This window comes from Triticum dicoccoides, chromosome 7A (genome assembly GCF_002162155.2).
Source record: "Triticum dicoccoides isolate Atlit2015 ecotype Zavitan chromosome 7A, WEW_v2.0, whole genome shotgun sequence".
Classification (NCBI taxonomy): Eukaryota; Viridiplantae; Streptophyta; class Magnoliopsida; order Poales; family Poaceae; genus Triticum; species Triticum dicoccoides.
In genome coordinates this window covers 307,826,012-307,842,293 of record NC_041392.1, presented here as the reverse complement: position 1 = coordinate 307,842,293, position 16,282 = coordinate 307,826,012, and positions in this window count along the sequence as shown.

Below are 16,282 nucleotides of genomic sequence, written 5' to 3'. Positions count from 1 at the left end.
GGTGAGGCCGTCTCGCCCGCTTGGAGCCCCTGGAGTGGCCTCCGTTCGCCGTCTTCCTCAACTCCGGCAACCACTGTGTTCTGCCTCCGCTTGCGAGCTTGATTCCGATGCCGTCCGACCACCCCTAGCCACGCTACGGTACGGGAAGGTGCGCCACCGTCCCCTCTCTAAATCCCTCCCTCTCGTTTTGGCCAAGAAGCCCTCGTCGCCGGTGAGAGCTCCGGCGAAGCCGCGGCCTCCTCTGTTTCCTTCTCCCCTGTAACATCCCAAATTTTCAATTTGGAATGTTATACACTAGATCATCATTGCATATCATATTTATTGCATTTTGGTTGATCCTAGAATTTTTTCGCAACTCAAGGACCCTCGGAGAGAGTTGGGGATTTCGTTATTTTCATAATTGAGTTGTCTCAAATTTTGAAAATAGGATCATTTGATTTTATTTATTTTATCCTCAGTAATTTCTATTACAAAAATATGAGAGAGGGAATAAAATGACTTTCCCAAAATATAGAAATATTGAGGGTTTAATAAAAAAATCAAATAAGATTTTATCCCGGAATTTTCGCTATTTTATTTGAATTTAAGAAAAATGCGCGTTTTTCAAAATTGCATTTAGGCCCCAAATAAATGTTCACTTTGTCCGGCTTGATTTTAGAAGTCGGGGAAAATATATTTTAGGAGTTTTTGGAGTCCGTTTAGTATTTGTTTTATTTTTTTTCTGCGTGTTATTATTAAAAAAACGCGAACCGACTCCGGGCCGTACCCGAGCGGGACTCCGCCCGGGGCAGCCCTTATAAGCTGCCGCCCGGGGCCCGAGCCAGCCCGAGCCGCCCCAAACCCTAGCGCTCGATCCGCGCCGCCGCCCCGCCGCCCGAGGTAGCCACCGTCGCCGGCGGTTTAAAGCCGCGATTTTTTTAGATTCATTTTTTTATCAGATCGGTTTTATTTCGGTTTATTCTATTTAGCGAGCGTTCGCTCGATTCGTGCGTTTTAACGAATGTGTTCGTCGTTTAGATCCTATTAACGAACGTTCGTTTGTTAAATTGTTCGTCGTTTTTCTTTTTCTCGGATTAAATCTGCGATTTTTCTGATCGCGATTTCTGATTCGATTTTCGTTTTAGTTTATCTTTTCGCTCGTTTATCGAAATTAGGCGATTCAGGCGCCTAGAGTTTCGTCTCGAAACTCTCTTTCCGTTTAACCAACTTAAACAAGTTTTTTGCTTCTGTAAAAATTGCCTTAGATCCAGAATAGTAAACGAAGCCTATTTCTTTTGCCGTTTGTTTTTTGTTGCTTCGTTTGATTTGATTCTTTTTGCCAACCGGAGTTCTTAAGTTGAACCTTCTGGTTAGATCTCTTATTTGAGTTTTACCTGTGCATTAGTTGAGTACTTATTGTATGCTTGTTTGTTTGCGATAGAGTACCCAGAGTGCGCCGCTTGTTACTTTGAATCGCTAGGTTTCCCGGATCATCAGCAAGGCAAGTAACACTTTGATCATACCTTCTACTACCCAGTTTTATTGCATTAGATCAATCCTTACACATTGCATGATTAGGATCTAATTAAATTGTGGGTTTGGGAAGTAGTTGAGGTAGTACCTATTACCTGTTTATTATCAAACCTTTGGGAGTTACTTCTACGTTTTCTTATTATTGCTATGCTATGCTAGTAGACGTGGATTGGGTGAGTGATATCCATGAGAGATGTGAGATTTTTAAATCAATGGTTTATCTAAGGTGGCAACTTAAATACACATGGGTGGATTGAGGTACCTGGGTGTTCCAGGATTGCTTGTTTTCTTTTGGACCGCCACCCAGGCTCAAAGGGATCATGAGATTTTTCATGCTAGAAACTTCCGTGTGCAGCCACAAGCTATTATGGGCTCTAGCATAGTTGACTAAGTCATGCGAACTCTTAAAGTGGTAGACTAGCAGATGTAGGGGATGTAGGTGGTACGGTCTACCCATCGTAAGGTGCTAGCGCTTCTGAAAGACTATGTCTCGGTCATCCGTTTCTCAAACACCATGCAGTGCGAGAAAACCAATGGAGGAGATCGAGTCTTGTGGGGAAAAGTGCGCAAACCTCTGCAGAGTGTATAAACTAATCATGGTTAGCCGTGTCCCCGGTTATGGACATCTTGAGTATCTAGTACCTGGATTATCATGTGAATCTCAACATGTTACTATAAAATTTAATTTGATGGGTTTGTTTAATGATGTTACTTAATTGGGATTGAGGATGATGTCAACCATTCTCAATGTTCAACAACCACCATAATAGTTAAATAAAATTTATTCCTTTGAAGTAGGGAAAATTGGCTTTATGCAAAACTGTAACCATAGAGCTTTCCACCAGCCAAATATGCATATAGTATAGTTGTTTCATTCCATTATTCTCTATGTGTTACATTGCCAGCATATTCCATGTGCTGACCCGTTTTCGGGCTGCAACGTTAATGTTGCAGACTTTTCAGACGACGATTAAGGAGTTTTAGGTCGTGGTTCTATACTCAGTGATGTCGTTGGAGTTGATGGACTCACTTATCTTCCAAGCCTTCCGCTGTTATCGTTATTAGATGGCCTTAATCCATATTTATTGTAATAAGATCTCTATTGATCCAGTGATGTCGTTGATGTGATTGCTACTCTGTTATAAATCCTTCAAGTACTGTGTGGTGTCAGCATTACTGATCCAGGGATGACACCGGAGCATAGAGATTGGACCGTTTGAGGTCTGGTCGCTACATCCCCCTTCCCCCACCTGACTAGTGGGCCCCGCTAGTCAGCCACTCTGTACGCGCGCGAAGCGGTACGAGTGGTGGCGCCCTGAGGTTTTACTCCTTCGATGTCACCCCCCCTCAACTGTTTATTTAAATTCAAAATCATTTAAATTCTAGAGAGCTTCAAACAATTATAACTGTTCAACCATAAGTCCAAATGAATTGATTCTTTTTGCATTGTGTTCTTTGAAAATAAATCTAGCAGCTCACCAAAGATGAGATTTTTCTGAGTTGTTTAGAATTTCTGGTGATTTTCAGAAGTGTTCTTGATATTTGCTTTTTGTGTTTAAATTTATTTTCAGAAGGTGAGGCTTGTCTTGAGGATCCCCAGAAGGCTTGTGAACCGCATCTGCACTAAGGCAAGCCACATCAACATTTTCATGGTGTCATTTCAATATTTGTGATTTTCTTCCTTGAATTAAATGATTAATCCATGCATTTAAATAACTATGGTGTTATTTTTATTAGGTTAAATGTTTGTGAGTTATTATGCTTGATTTACAGAATGTTGAAATTAGTTTAGTTGGGAGAGCCAAGTTAAGATTTATTTGTGGTGATGATAGGAATGATTTTGTTATGCATGTTAGTAACTATTTAAAGTTATTCTCTTGCCTTAAATAAAATAATAAAAATTTGCTAAGAAAATATTCTGTTAAGTACTTGTTTAGTCATTTTACTTGACTTGCAGATGTTTGAACCTAACATGGATGGGAAAGAAATTAGGAATTGTTTGTGGGAAAATCTTTGTTATTCACGTGAGAAATTAATCGGAGTTGCGTTCTTGCATGAGAAAATTTTAAAACTTGCTACAAAATATTATGGTAAATATGTGAGTTATATTGATCCGCAAAGTAATATGAGTTGTTGATGTTTATGCTTAGTGTGTATACGGATGACAATCGGTCTTTTTTGAATATTAAGTGATGCATGTGTAGTTTTGCATTTCATGGCATGCTATGACACCGGTCATTTCATCTTAAGTTGAACCTGATTATAACTCATCTTCAATATAATGTTGACTGGGTCATGGTGCCGCTGAATGGACTTTTCCCAGTGCAGCCACATTTGCCTTTTTAGGAAGGCCTTGATTCGGTCCATTGGCATTGCCTCTCGTCGGTGCCTCCAACTAGGGAAGGTTGTGTCGTGCTCACCCTGGCCCGGTAAGTAGGCATAACCTTGTGTGCCCGTTGTTGAGATTATGGTACCGGGTCCCCGAGTGGGATTGTTTTGGCCACGACGGTGGTCGGTGTGTCTTTGGTAGACACGGGGCCACCCAGGACTAGCCCATCGGGGATTGGGTCAGAGTGGCCGGGAGAGTGTCATGGCAATGGAAGGGTTTTGTCGAAATGCCGTTGGTCCACCCGAATGGGAGTGCGAGGCCATGGGTTCCGTGGTGTGGGTACAGTGTGCTACCTCTGCAGAGTGTATAATCTACCGATAGCCGAGTCCACGGTCATGGACACCTCGTAGTAGGTCCCACCATGAGTCAACGTTTAATAAAATTTGCACACTAAGCTGTGAACTTTGCATTATTGAGAATGGCAGAAAGGCCATCGAGATATTCGGGACCAGATATTGGTCGTGGTTGTGATTGCCATAAGGATCACGAGTTACTCTTGTTAAGACCACGTTGGTGGTTTGTCTGTGATCCGGGAACAATCATGGTTGGTATGTTGTCCCGAGGGACATTTGAGCATGATCACAACATGTTTGACATGTAGTGTTGCATTATTAATACTTGGTTAAGTATCATGATATTGTTTGCCATTATGATTATGCCTGTTGTGAGCTTGCAAGTACATTCAATGTACTGACCTGGCGTGTCATGCCAGATTTCAGGAAAGTCTCGTTGGAGAGGAGCACTGCTTGAGTCTAGATCGTGTCCACATCGGTGTCCCTGTGATATGGAGCTTCCGCTACGACGTTATTCCGCTGCCACGTAGTTGTCCTAATCAAGGCCCCTTTATGTTCACTAAATAATGTACATATTGTTCATCCGCACCGGGTGTGCCGCTTGGCCTCGACATCTGTTGTAATATAAACTCTGTTCCGCTAGCATCAATAAAGCGGTTGTTTTCTGTACCAAGATGTTGTGTGTTGCCAGAAGACATGGTCTCTGGGCTAGCAATGCATGGTAAACCGGTCGGTCTGAGCCAGGGTGCCACACCGGTACGGTCTTTATGAATATATCGTTATGTCCTTCAGCTCACCAATGCCCCTGCTTTCTTCATGCAAATGATGAACAAGGTGTTCATGGACTTCCTAGATAAATTTGTGGTGGTCTTCATCGATGACATACTCATATACTCAAAGGGTGAAGAGGAGCACAAAGGACACCTCATAGTCGTATTACAACGACTTCGCGACCATCAGTTGTACGCCAAATTTAGTAAATGTGAGTTTTGGCTCAAGCGAGTTGGATTTATTGGGCATGTGCTGTCTGCAGAAGGTATAGCTGTGAACCCGAGCAAAGTAAAGGACGTGCTCAATTGGTTGGCACTCACGACAGTATCCAAAATCTGGAGTTTCCTTGGATTAGCTGGATAATACCATCATTTCATTGAAGGTTTCTCCAAGATTGCCAAACCAATGACGGAATTGCTCAAGAAAGATAAGAAATTTGAATGGACCGAAGATTGTGAGAAAAGTTTAAATGAGCTGAAAATCAGACTGACAACAGCATCTATGTTGACTCTTCCAGACATCTACCGCAACTTTGATGTGTACTGTGATGCCTCCAGACAAGGTCTTGGATGCGTAGTTATGTAAGATGGCTAGGTGGTAGCATATGCATCTCGACACCTATGACCCCACAAGGGAAACTATCCTACTCTTGATCTGGAATTAGCCGCGGTGGTTCATGCTCTAAAAATTTGGAGGCACTACCTCATTGGGAAGAGGTGCCAAATATTTACTGACCACAAAAGTCTCAAATACATATTTACTCAGCCAGATTTAAATCTCCACCAACAAAGATGGCTTGAGTTAGTGAAGGACTATGATCTTGGAATAAATTACTGCCCGGGTAAGGCCAACGTGGTTGCCGATGCACTCAGCCGAAAGCCTATCAGCCTGAATACTATAATGGGATCTTTTCCTCCTAAACTTCAAAAATAGATTGCTCAGCTCAACCTGGTCATAGTTGGTGCTAGTCTTGCTAATATCATGGAAATTACTCCTACCCTCTAGGAAGAGATCCGCAAGGTCCATCCACATGACACAGTCCTACAGAAACATTCCAGTCGTATGTTAGCAGGACATACCTCAGATTTTTCTAAGGAACAACAAGGTACACTGCGATTCCGTGGAAGGATTTGTGTACCCAGACAAGAAGATTTAAGGAAGAGAATACTATCAGAAGCACACGAATCTTCATATTCTATTCACCCGGAGGTACTAAAATGTATGAAGACCTTCGACAAATACTCTGGTGGGATGGGATGAAGAAAGGCATTGCCTATTTTGTGCCCTGTTGCGACATATGCAACAAAGTGAAGGCAGAACACCAGAAACCAGCTGGACTCCTCCAACCGTTGCCCGTTCCACAATGGAAGTGGGATGATGTCTACATGGATTTTGTCACAGGGCTACCAAAGACTCAGCGAGGCAATGGCGCAGTATGTGTCATAGTGGACACCTTAACCAAGGTAGCTCATTTTATCCCCATCAAAACCATATACCGAGCCGATCAGCTCACACAACTGTATGTGTCCAGAATAGTCAGTCTGCATGGAGTACCACGAACAATCACTTCCGACCGAGGGTCACTTTTTACCTCCTCTTTCTGGTCACGTCTCCACCAAGCCTTGGGGACAGCGCTAGAATATAGTACTGCTTATCATCCTCAGACCGATGGACAGACTAAGCGTGTAAACCAAATACTCGAAGATATGCTTCGAGCCTGTGCCTTGGCCCAAGGACCTAAATGGGAAGACTGTCTATCGTATGCCGACTTCTCCTACAACAACAGCTTCCAGACCAGTTTAAAGATGTCACCTTATGAGGCTTTGTATGGCTGTAAGTGCCGCATTCCGTTGAATTGGTCTCAAACTGGAGATAGCCGTATTTTTGGAACGGATCTCATGATGGAAGCTGAAAAGCAAGTCAAGGAAATTTGCAATTGGCTAAATCTCGACAGAAGAGTTATTATGATGCAAAACACCGACATATCAGTTTTGAACCTGGAGAACATGTATACCTCCGAGTCACTCCTATGAAGGGACTCAAGAGATTCCAGACTCACGGAAAATTGGCACCCAGGTTTATTGGTCCATTCCTAGTTATGTCTAAGGTGGGTATTGAGGGAGCCCTGGACTATGGGGTCCTCGGGCGTCCGACCTGTTAGCCATGGGCTAGACTGATGGGCTGTGAAGACATGAAGACCGAAGACTGCACCCGTGTCTGGATGGGACTCTCCTTGGCGTGGAAGGCAAGCTTGGCGACCGAATATGTAGATTCCTTTCTTTGTAACCGACCTTGTGTAACCCTAGATCTTCCCGGTGTCTATATAAACCGGAGGACTTAGTACGGAGGAAGGAAGACTCATTACCGTAGCCATACAAGCTAGACCTCTAGGGTTTAGCCATTACAATCTCAAGGTAGATCAACTCTTGTAATACTCGTATTCATCAATATCAATCAAGCAGGACGTAGGGTATTACCTCCATAGAGAGGGCCTGAACCTGGGTAAACATTGTGTCCCTTGTCTCCTGTTACCATCAACCTCAGACGCACAGTTCGGGACCCCCTACCCGAGATCCGCCAATTTTGACACCGACATTGGTGCTTTCATTGAGAGTTCCACTGTGCCATCGACAACAAGATCGATGTCTCGCCTTGTTCTCAAGGATAATATCGCCACCGGAGGAACGATGGCTCCTGGCCAAACACTTCGGCTGGGCGGTTTTACCATGACCGCCCGTTCGGTCATTAAGCCGACGATGACCTCTCAGGTCATCGAAAACCCCCTTCGTATCAACTCTGAATACTCCAAGCAGATGGATCCGGTGGAGCTTTCATCCTTAAATGAGATCCTAGATCGCATCGCCGCCCTGGGGGTCGCTACAGACTACGATCAGATTGGGCTTAAACCCGATCAGAGAGAAATCAGATCTCCGCCGATCACCCACCAGATAGCGCTAGTCGACGAGTGAGTCGACAACTCTTCTGCCATATTAAGGACGGACTTTGTCCGGATCTCCAGTCTCGAAGAGCCGGACACCTACCCGCGAGGTGAAGCATCCTGCCCTCCGAACATAGAATCGGACGACGGGCCTAAGAAATCAATGGACATCCCGGAGCCTGATCTGCTAAGTTTGGAATACCTTCAGACTCCGGATCCAAAACTGGGGCAGGGTTTAGATTTAAATCCACCCACCCACCCGAATACAAGCGCTCTCATGAGCATAAAACAGCAGTCTCAGGAAATGGTCCACCACTTCTGGGCCAGATTCCTTCTTGTCAAAAACAAGATTGAAGATTGCCGCGACGAGGAAGCGATTTCAGTGTTCCGCAACAATTGCAGGGATGAAGGAATCCTCAACGCCATCAACCACCGTCGCATCCTACACTTCGCTGACTTTGCAACTATTGTACATAAGTACAGTGCAATGGAAAGCGCCTGGAAAACTCAAGCAGCTCGTTGGGAATCATCGGTCCCCACTCAACCCCTTATTCAGGTGAAAAGGGCGCACCCTTGCAACACGCCCGGTTCAATAGTAAAGAAATACAAGTCCAGTATGGGGCGGGGAACCGTTTTGGAAGGATGGCCTGATGGGCCATGCAAAATACACGCAACACCGGATAACATACCAACACATAGCCTTAGAGCATGTTGGATACTCCAGCAAGTGGCCAAGAGCGGCGAGGATATCCTCACCAAGAATAACCCAGAACAACACCCCTAGAGGAAAACGACCCCAAAGTACTAACGGTCTTCGAGACATTCGCCTCAAACAATAGGCGCAAAAGAGCACTACGCGGACTTGCCGAAGTCTGTCAAATAGTAGCGATAAACCCTTGGAACGACACGGCTATAACTTTTAATGCCGGCGATGAACCAAAATACAGGACAGTCCAAGCACCAGCCGCCTTGGTCCTCACACTACTAGGAAAAGGCCTACTAATGGCGCACCAGTTTTGCCTACTAATGGCGCATCACTGGTGCGCCATTAGTATCACGCCACTAGTATTTATTACTAATGGCGCACCACTGGTGCACCATTAGTATCTGGTATACTAATGGCGCACCACGTAGTGCGCCATTAGTATATAGCACCATGCGCCATTAGTATGCCTCCCAGGGGCCATATTTAACCATGTGTTTTGGCACACTAGTGGCGCACTGCGGATGGATGCGCCATTATTATACTTGGCATACTAATGGCGCACTGTTTGGTGATGCGCCATTAGTATACTTTGGCATACTAATGGCGCACTCTGTAGTGATGCACCATTAGTATGAATATTAGGTTTTATTTTTTTTACTTTTCTGATTTTTGCATAGGTTACAAAATATATTGTTTGACAGAATATAGACAGTAGCACACAGCAATAGCAGATTCATCGAATACAATAGAAGATTAGTCTCCGAATACAATTCATCATATTAGTCTCCGAATTCAAAAGACCGAACAAAGATAATACATTACAAGTCTCGAGACCGCGAGTATCGAGTTTGTCTTCACATTACAAGTCGATATCATTCATCTAAACTACCATCACATAGAAGAGAGCTGCGGTCATCACGATGAGCATCATCGCGATGAAACTGGTCTTCATCCGATTCCTCCAACGCTCCCTCCTCTCTCCCGCTAGATAGCGGGCGTATCTAGATTCCGCCTCCGCCCTAGTGGTGTACCCTTTGTAACTATTACCGCTGAAACGGTGAACCTGTCTCCGACACTCCTCCCAGTTGTCGTAGACTCCGGGAACCTTACCCTTGTACATGACATACGACGGCATCTCTATGCACAAGCCAAACAACAGACAATACATACATAAGCAATATATAAGTATGCAACAAAAGGATCGGAAGAGAAAAGCAAGACATTAATAGCACGATTCATGGTCCTACAAATAAATAGCATCGATTACATCTAAGTTGAACAACTGTCCAAACCAAAGAGACATACAATTCATTAACGTTCAATTACAACATGAGCCAATCAATGTTTCAGAACTACACATCACTACTTTCGACTCGACTCATGGACAGGAGCGTGGGTGAAGCCGCCGTCTATCGTGATGGTCATGAAATCGTGGGTGTTGTCAGCCTGCATTTGTAGCATTCCGTCTATCTCAATGTTGGACGGTTGATATCCGAGGAAGAACTGCCCCGAGGTATGAAGGACATCTTGATGGATGATGTTCGCAAACTCCGACTGGATGCGAAAGAATTCTTGTCTGATGTCCGTGTCCTGGATTGCCGACAAGCTCGCGGCCCAATCTTTGAGATTATTTGGTAGCAGAAGGTGATGATGGTCCATTACGATCGCCCGCATGTGATGGAGGGCGTAGTAGGCATCCTTCTAACCACCAGGCGGCTGCTTGACGCAGCAGAACATCGTATTGTGGGCGAACACGTGCTTGCCGTACTTACAAACTGCCCTGGTGAAGGTGCCTCCAGATTTGGTGTAGCCGGGGAGAACATCATCAAGAACTTTCTTGATATTTGTGTAGTCTATCTTGGAGTTACGTTCGGGTCGAAATACGTGGCCATGGAATATTTCGGGCTTAAGAGGATGAGTGTGCAATGTGTGTCACTGCATAGAACACGGAATGTTAGAAAAAAAAGAACGATCGAAATCTAAGAAATCATATGTTACAGGGCGGTTAAGGGATGACTTACTCGGGAAAATAAGCCACAAGGAAGTTATCCTTATCTGGGTTTGCCAGAATGACGTCTTCGAGGTGTGAACTCGCGACTTGGCGGTCCCCAGCGCTGCTCAAGAGCTTGGCACGCATGTAGAAGGGGTCGACGATCATGATGTCTGGGGTCTTGTATCTAATGATACGCATCTCCATACTTAGCGAAAACAGCCGAACAAAGGTGTAGTGTAGCGGATGAAGGTTAAACATAGCAAAGATGTCATCAAACCGCAGGACGATCATACCCCCGATGTCTCCATCCACAAAGCCCTTTCCCTCTGGAACCTTGGCCACGAAAACCGGGTATGCCACATCATTCTCTTTGAGACGCCGCTTCTCCAAAGAAAGAACACTGTCGTGCAGACTCCGCATAGCACCGGTTGCAGCATTGATCATATTTGTTGGTAGCATCGCCCTACCCGCCACATGCACCCTCCTCGAGATATCCTTAGGTGATGGGGGCCCGTCCTGAGCACGGATCGTACTCGGTGCCGGCTGGGTCGCACCGGTGCCCTTTTTAGTCTGCCGTTTCTGGCCCTTCTTCTTGATCTGCTGTAATAGGACCGAGTTCTGCTCACAGACCGCCTTCTTGAGCGTGTTGGGGCTGATAATATTTGGCACCTCCGCTATCTGAGGCTCGGTGAAGGCGGCAGCTGGAGGCGTCTCCTGAGAACTGAACGCTAGACGACGCTTGTTGCAATTGGGTTTCTCCGCCGTTCCAGCTAGATCGCGGTCGTCTTGTTTGGGTTCTTGAGAAGGAGGCCCACAGAACTCGTCACCGTACCCATGTTCGGCAAAGTACTTATTAACATTGGTAAATGTACCATCGTCGTTGTCGTCATCATCCGGATCCTGTGCCATATGCATGTCCGGATCCTGTGCCATAGGGATGTCCGGCATGTCCGGTAGCGTTGCGGCGTTCTTGCCATGGCTTGGCGCCGGCACGACTGGCGGTCTTGTCTGTGGGGTGTTGTCCCCGGTCCCCAAACGAATCTGGCTCTTCGGCCAAAGCAGGGGCCAGCTTACGCAGGCAGTGAGGGTCATCTCATCTTCTTCGTCGGCCCCAGCGGGTCGAATCGGAGGTAACAGCTCGTCGCAGCCTGGCAGCACCCGAACCACTTCAACCCTATATATTGTCGGTGGCATTGGATTACCGTGGAACACGGGGTTGCCCGGTTGAACGATTCTGCCCTTGGCGACATTGACCAACTCGCCGCCCACGGAGTGCAAGGAACATCGGCGGCACCCTGCAAAAACATGTAGGGCGTTAGGGATGCCCAGTCAAAGGCAAGGAGATGAAGTCCTCAGCCGAGAGGCTTAGTTACCGTGATGCCGTCGAGCTCGGCTAATGTCGAGGCACCGCCAACGGCGGGCGTGCAACTGACGGAGGGGCCGCTTGCTGGCGAGGTGCCGGCCGGCGTACACCCGGGTGCATTAAGCTCCAATGCCGGCGTCAGAGACACCAATACCGCCGCCGCCGGAGACACCAATGGTGCCGCCGCCGTAGACACCAATACCGCTGCCACCGGAGACACCAATGGCGCCGCCTGCGCGTTGTGCGAGTTGTTGGCCGTGAAGCTGGGAATCGGGGCGGCCCCTATTGGCCACCCGCAATCCATGTCGTTATCCCATGAATCAAGGTAGGCATAATGCCGGTGAGCGTCGATCCCAGTTGTTGTTGCACTTGCTCTTGGACCATCTCCGGAATCCGCGCCACTTGCGCCTTGAGTGCTTCAACCTCGCACGACTGGCTTTCCAAGCTGGTCTTTTTCTCCTTTCGCCCACCAGCGGCATAGTATGACGACCATTTTGTGGACAAGCCTTTGCCGACCACACGACCAGCTGACGTCGGCTTATTGAGCTTATCCTTGTTTTTCATTACGTTTAACTCCCTATTCAAAGGGGTGTCGAAAAGGGAAGCTCTGAGACGACCCCGCGCTACTGCTTTCTTTGTCCTGCGGAAGGAACATGAACCATTTAGAAATATTGGGGATTAATTAGAATGCAACCATATGGAGCTAATTACGCGGGGGTGTATTCCTTACCAGAACAAGCTCAAGCTCCTTGGTCTTCGGATCCGTGGTAAGCTCCTTTATTACCGGGTCCTCCTTGTACCGGGCCCTAAGAAAGTTCCTGGTGTGCTTGTCACTATATTTCTCGAAGCGGGGCGGTAGGCCTTGCTCGGCACGCTCCGCGTCCTCCTTGTTCCATACAGGCTCCGCCACTCTGTAACCGCCGGGACCGAGTTGGTGGACCCCTATGTTCAACTGCCGGATTTCTTTCCCCCACTGACTTGATTCGGAGGTTGCGGGGCTCTTGCACTTGATCTTGAACTCCTTGTAGTCATCTTCGCTAATCAAAGGATATTTTGCCTTGATCTTCTCATAACTATCACCTTTGTCAATCATTGCCTTCACCGTGCTTTTCCAAGTAGACAGGGCCGTGCTCATCCTCGTGAGGGTGCCACCGTTCACTTTATTACCCGAGAGGCGTGTGTTTGCAAACTCAGCGGGGAACTTGTATCATCCGTGTAGCTTCGTGAAGAGGAGGCTGCGCAAATTCCCTCGGTCCTTATGCCTTAGGTTCTCAGTGTTGATCGAGGCGGTGCTACGGAGAATGCACCCGAGCTGAAACGATTACCCCTTGACTATGTGTTTGGGTGCCGTCGGATGCTCGTCGGAGTTCACTTCAGTAAATTCCTCCCTGATGGTGCCGAGCATGTTCGGGCGCCGGTCCTTCCGTTGCCTCTTCGGTTGGCTGCCATCTGTGCATGCGCCGCCATCATCAGTGGTGGCATCCGCGGCGCCATCATCAGTGGTGTCATCCCCGACGCCACTAGGGGTTGTGTAGTCAGGATCGGTGTCTTCCGTGGCGTCCTCATAGCGGTGAGGTTCTTCCTCCAACTCCTGGGACAGCTCCCAGAATTGCTTGCCGCCCGAACCGCCAGCCTCATCGTTGTGGGCCATGTTTCGCTCTAAATAGGAAAAAAGTTTGGTCAAAAAGTTGGTTATTGTCAAGGAACAAGATCATGGTCTCATCATTTAGGGTTTGTCAACACCGAGGCATCCTAAAAGCTAAGCTTTTATCATTTAGGGTTTGTCAACACCAAGGCACCCTAAAAGCCTAAGCGTACATCATTTAGGTTCTCATCGACACCGAGGCACCCTATAGAAGCCAAGTTAAGTTTTCATCATTTAGGGTTTATCGATGCCGAGGCACCCTAGGTTGGGCCTAATCAGTTGGCACTAATCACTTGGCTCTATTGCCACCTATGTTGGGTTTATCATCTAGGGTTTATCGATGCTAAGGAGAATTCTAAGTTGGGCCTAATCACTTGGCTCTATTGCCACCTATGGTTTAATGCAGTAAGAATGGCGGGGCAGTTGATCCTACTTAACTAAGTACTAAGATACCCCGGCCCATGCATTAGTCGCAAGTACCCCATATGTCCTATTTTTAGCAAAGTCATGCTAAAACTCACGGAAAATTTCAGCATGACCTTTGCTAAAAATAAGACATATTGAGTACCCGAATTTGTCGGAACGGAAGTTAATCGACATTCCGGCAAACTCAAGGGCCTCTCGGGGTACCTGCAAATTCATCACGACACAATGGTCGGAGAAAAAACCCAGCATCTTTACAAGTCTTTCACAGATTTGTTTGCAAGTTCTGATATGTAATAAAGATGAGCCTCAAGATACAACACATCAAGCATGGAAAACAAGTCAAACGTTTGAGATATCGAGTTTCAAGACATTATACTGCAATTCACTCATAAAGCCATGATTAAATGTGCATAACTACCACTGAGAAAATAATAGGTCTCATCTTCTCATGCATAAACTGCATATCCAGAAGGCACATAGCTAGAAAGGGTGAAAATTACATGGACATTAACCTGTCCAGTTTTTCATTATGGGATTGCTAAACATCACACATAACAGTACCACCCAAACTTTGAGCTAGCATACAGAGAGCAATGCCATTTTTGCAACATCAAAACTGAAAAATCAATACACTTTCTAGCATAAGACTAATCTTTTCACCAATGAGCCAAGAGAAAAAGGAATTAGCCTGCTGTTCTCAGACCTAGATTCTAGATGAATTCTATAAGCAAGTGAATCCAGGAATAAAATCATGTATTCTTTACCTTTGACTACCAAGGTCGAGACTTGCCACAACAAAGGGAGGAGTAGGTCTGGACAAAAGTAGACACGATGCTCGGATGAAGAACAAACCCACGACACGATGGCCAATCGACCCTGCGAAATGAGGTGAATAGAGCAGCAAAAGCAGGTCAGCAAGATTTCTACAAGTAGGCAACCTGGGATGACCAAAGAGAAGACTAGCAATTAGTCTGAAACTTTTATGCACAGGGAAGACTACCCTTAGTCTGAAACTGTGAGGAGCAAGAGCAAGTAAATTAAACAGTACTGAAACATGGTCATCTCTCGAACAAAGGTGAATCTAGATATGCCATCTCCCTGTACAGATGTAGGACTTTCTTTCTTTCTCTCATTTACGCCCAGCTTAAGGCCAGCAGCAGCAAGGAACAGCGGCAAGCAGCAGCAAGCGGCAAAGCAATCAGCCTCAGCCAACAGCGGCAACAAGAGCAAACAACAAAGCATGTTCTGGTTATGTGGGGCTTCTAGGCACATCACTGAGTTTGTTCTAGCAAGCGACAGTTTTATGTGAGCTATATGTGGTTCATAGCTGAATGTGATCATACTTCAAACTTTTAACTGTATGGGTGGGAAATCTGATGGTTGAACAAAGATTGACTTTGGCAAAAATCAGCGGCTAGTTGAATTGCTTAATTTCAAAATTGAAGCTAATCTCTCGGCTAATCGAATTGCTTACTGCTACTATGGATGAAAGATTGCAGCAAGAGAGCAAGCAAGCAACTCAGCACAAAACAGATGCAACCTAACTAGTCTCATGGCAAGTACTTAGTACCAAGCAGCAACAACAAATAGGCACGGCGCAGGGTACAAATTACTACAACAAATTTCCATGAACTGTACTGTCAGCAAAAAAACCCTGCTAGAATTACAACAACTACACTAAACCTATTTCAAAAAGATAGAAAATGAACACATAAAAAGAACACTACATATACTCATCTATTTTCCTCAGTTTTTTTAAAAAAGGGACCAAAAAATGGACAAACATGAACTGCAGCTACTGATATGGTCTACTACCAAACATAAACTGCAGAAAAAAGAAAAAAGGAGAGGGAAGTGGTTAGGGTTCAAACCCAATACATTAGGTGTACCTAATGCACATGGAGTACTAATTCTTCATGTTTGCTAGGCACTACTCCCACAATTTTTTGAACCTAATTTGACCTAAATTCGAGAGGGACTTGACCTAAACCTAGCAAAAGAGAGAAGAAGAGGGCATGGCTGGGAGGGAGGAGAGGAGGAAGAGAGGAGAAGAGAGGCAGAGGGAGGAGGGTTACCAGACCACGATGAGGTGGTGGCCGGAGCGGAGACGACGGAGGGCGGAGACGGCGAGCTTGGGGGAGGCGGGGACAGACGGCGGGGAGGTCGCGGGCCTCCTCTCCTGGTGGACGTGGGACCTCCTCTCGTGGTGGATGTGGGGCGGCTCCGAGGCGAGGGAGGCGGTGCTC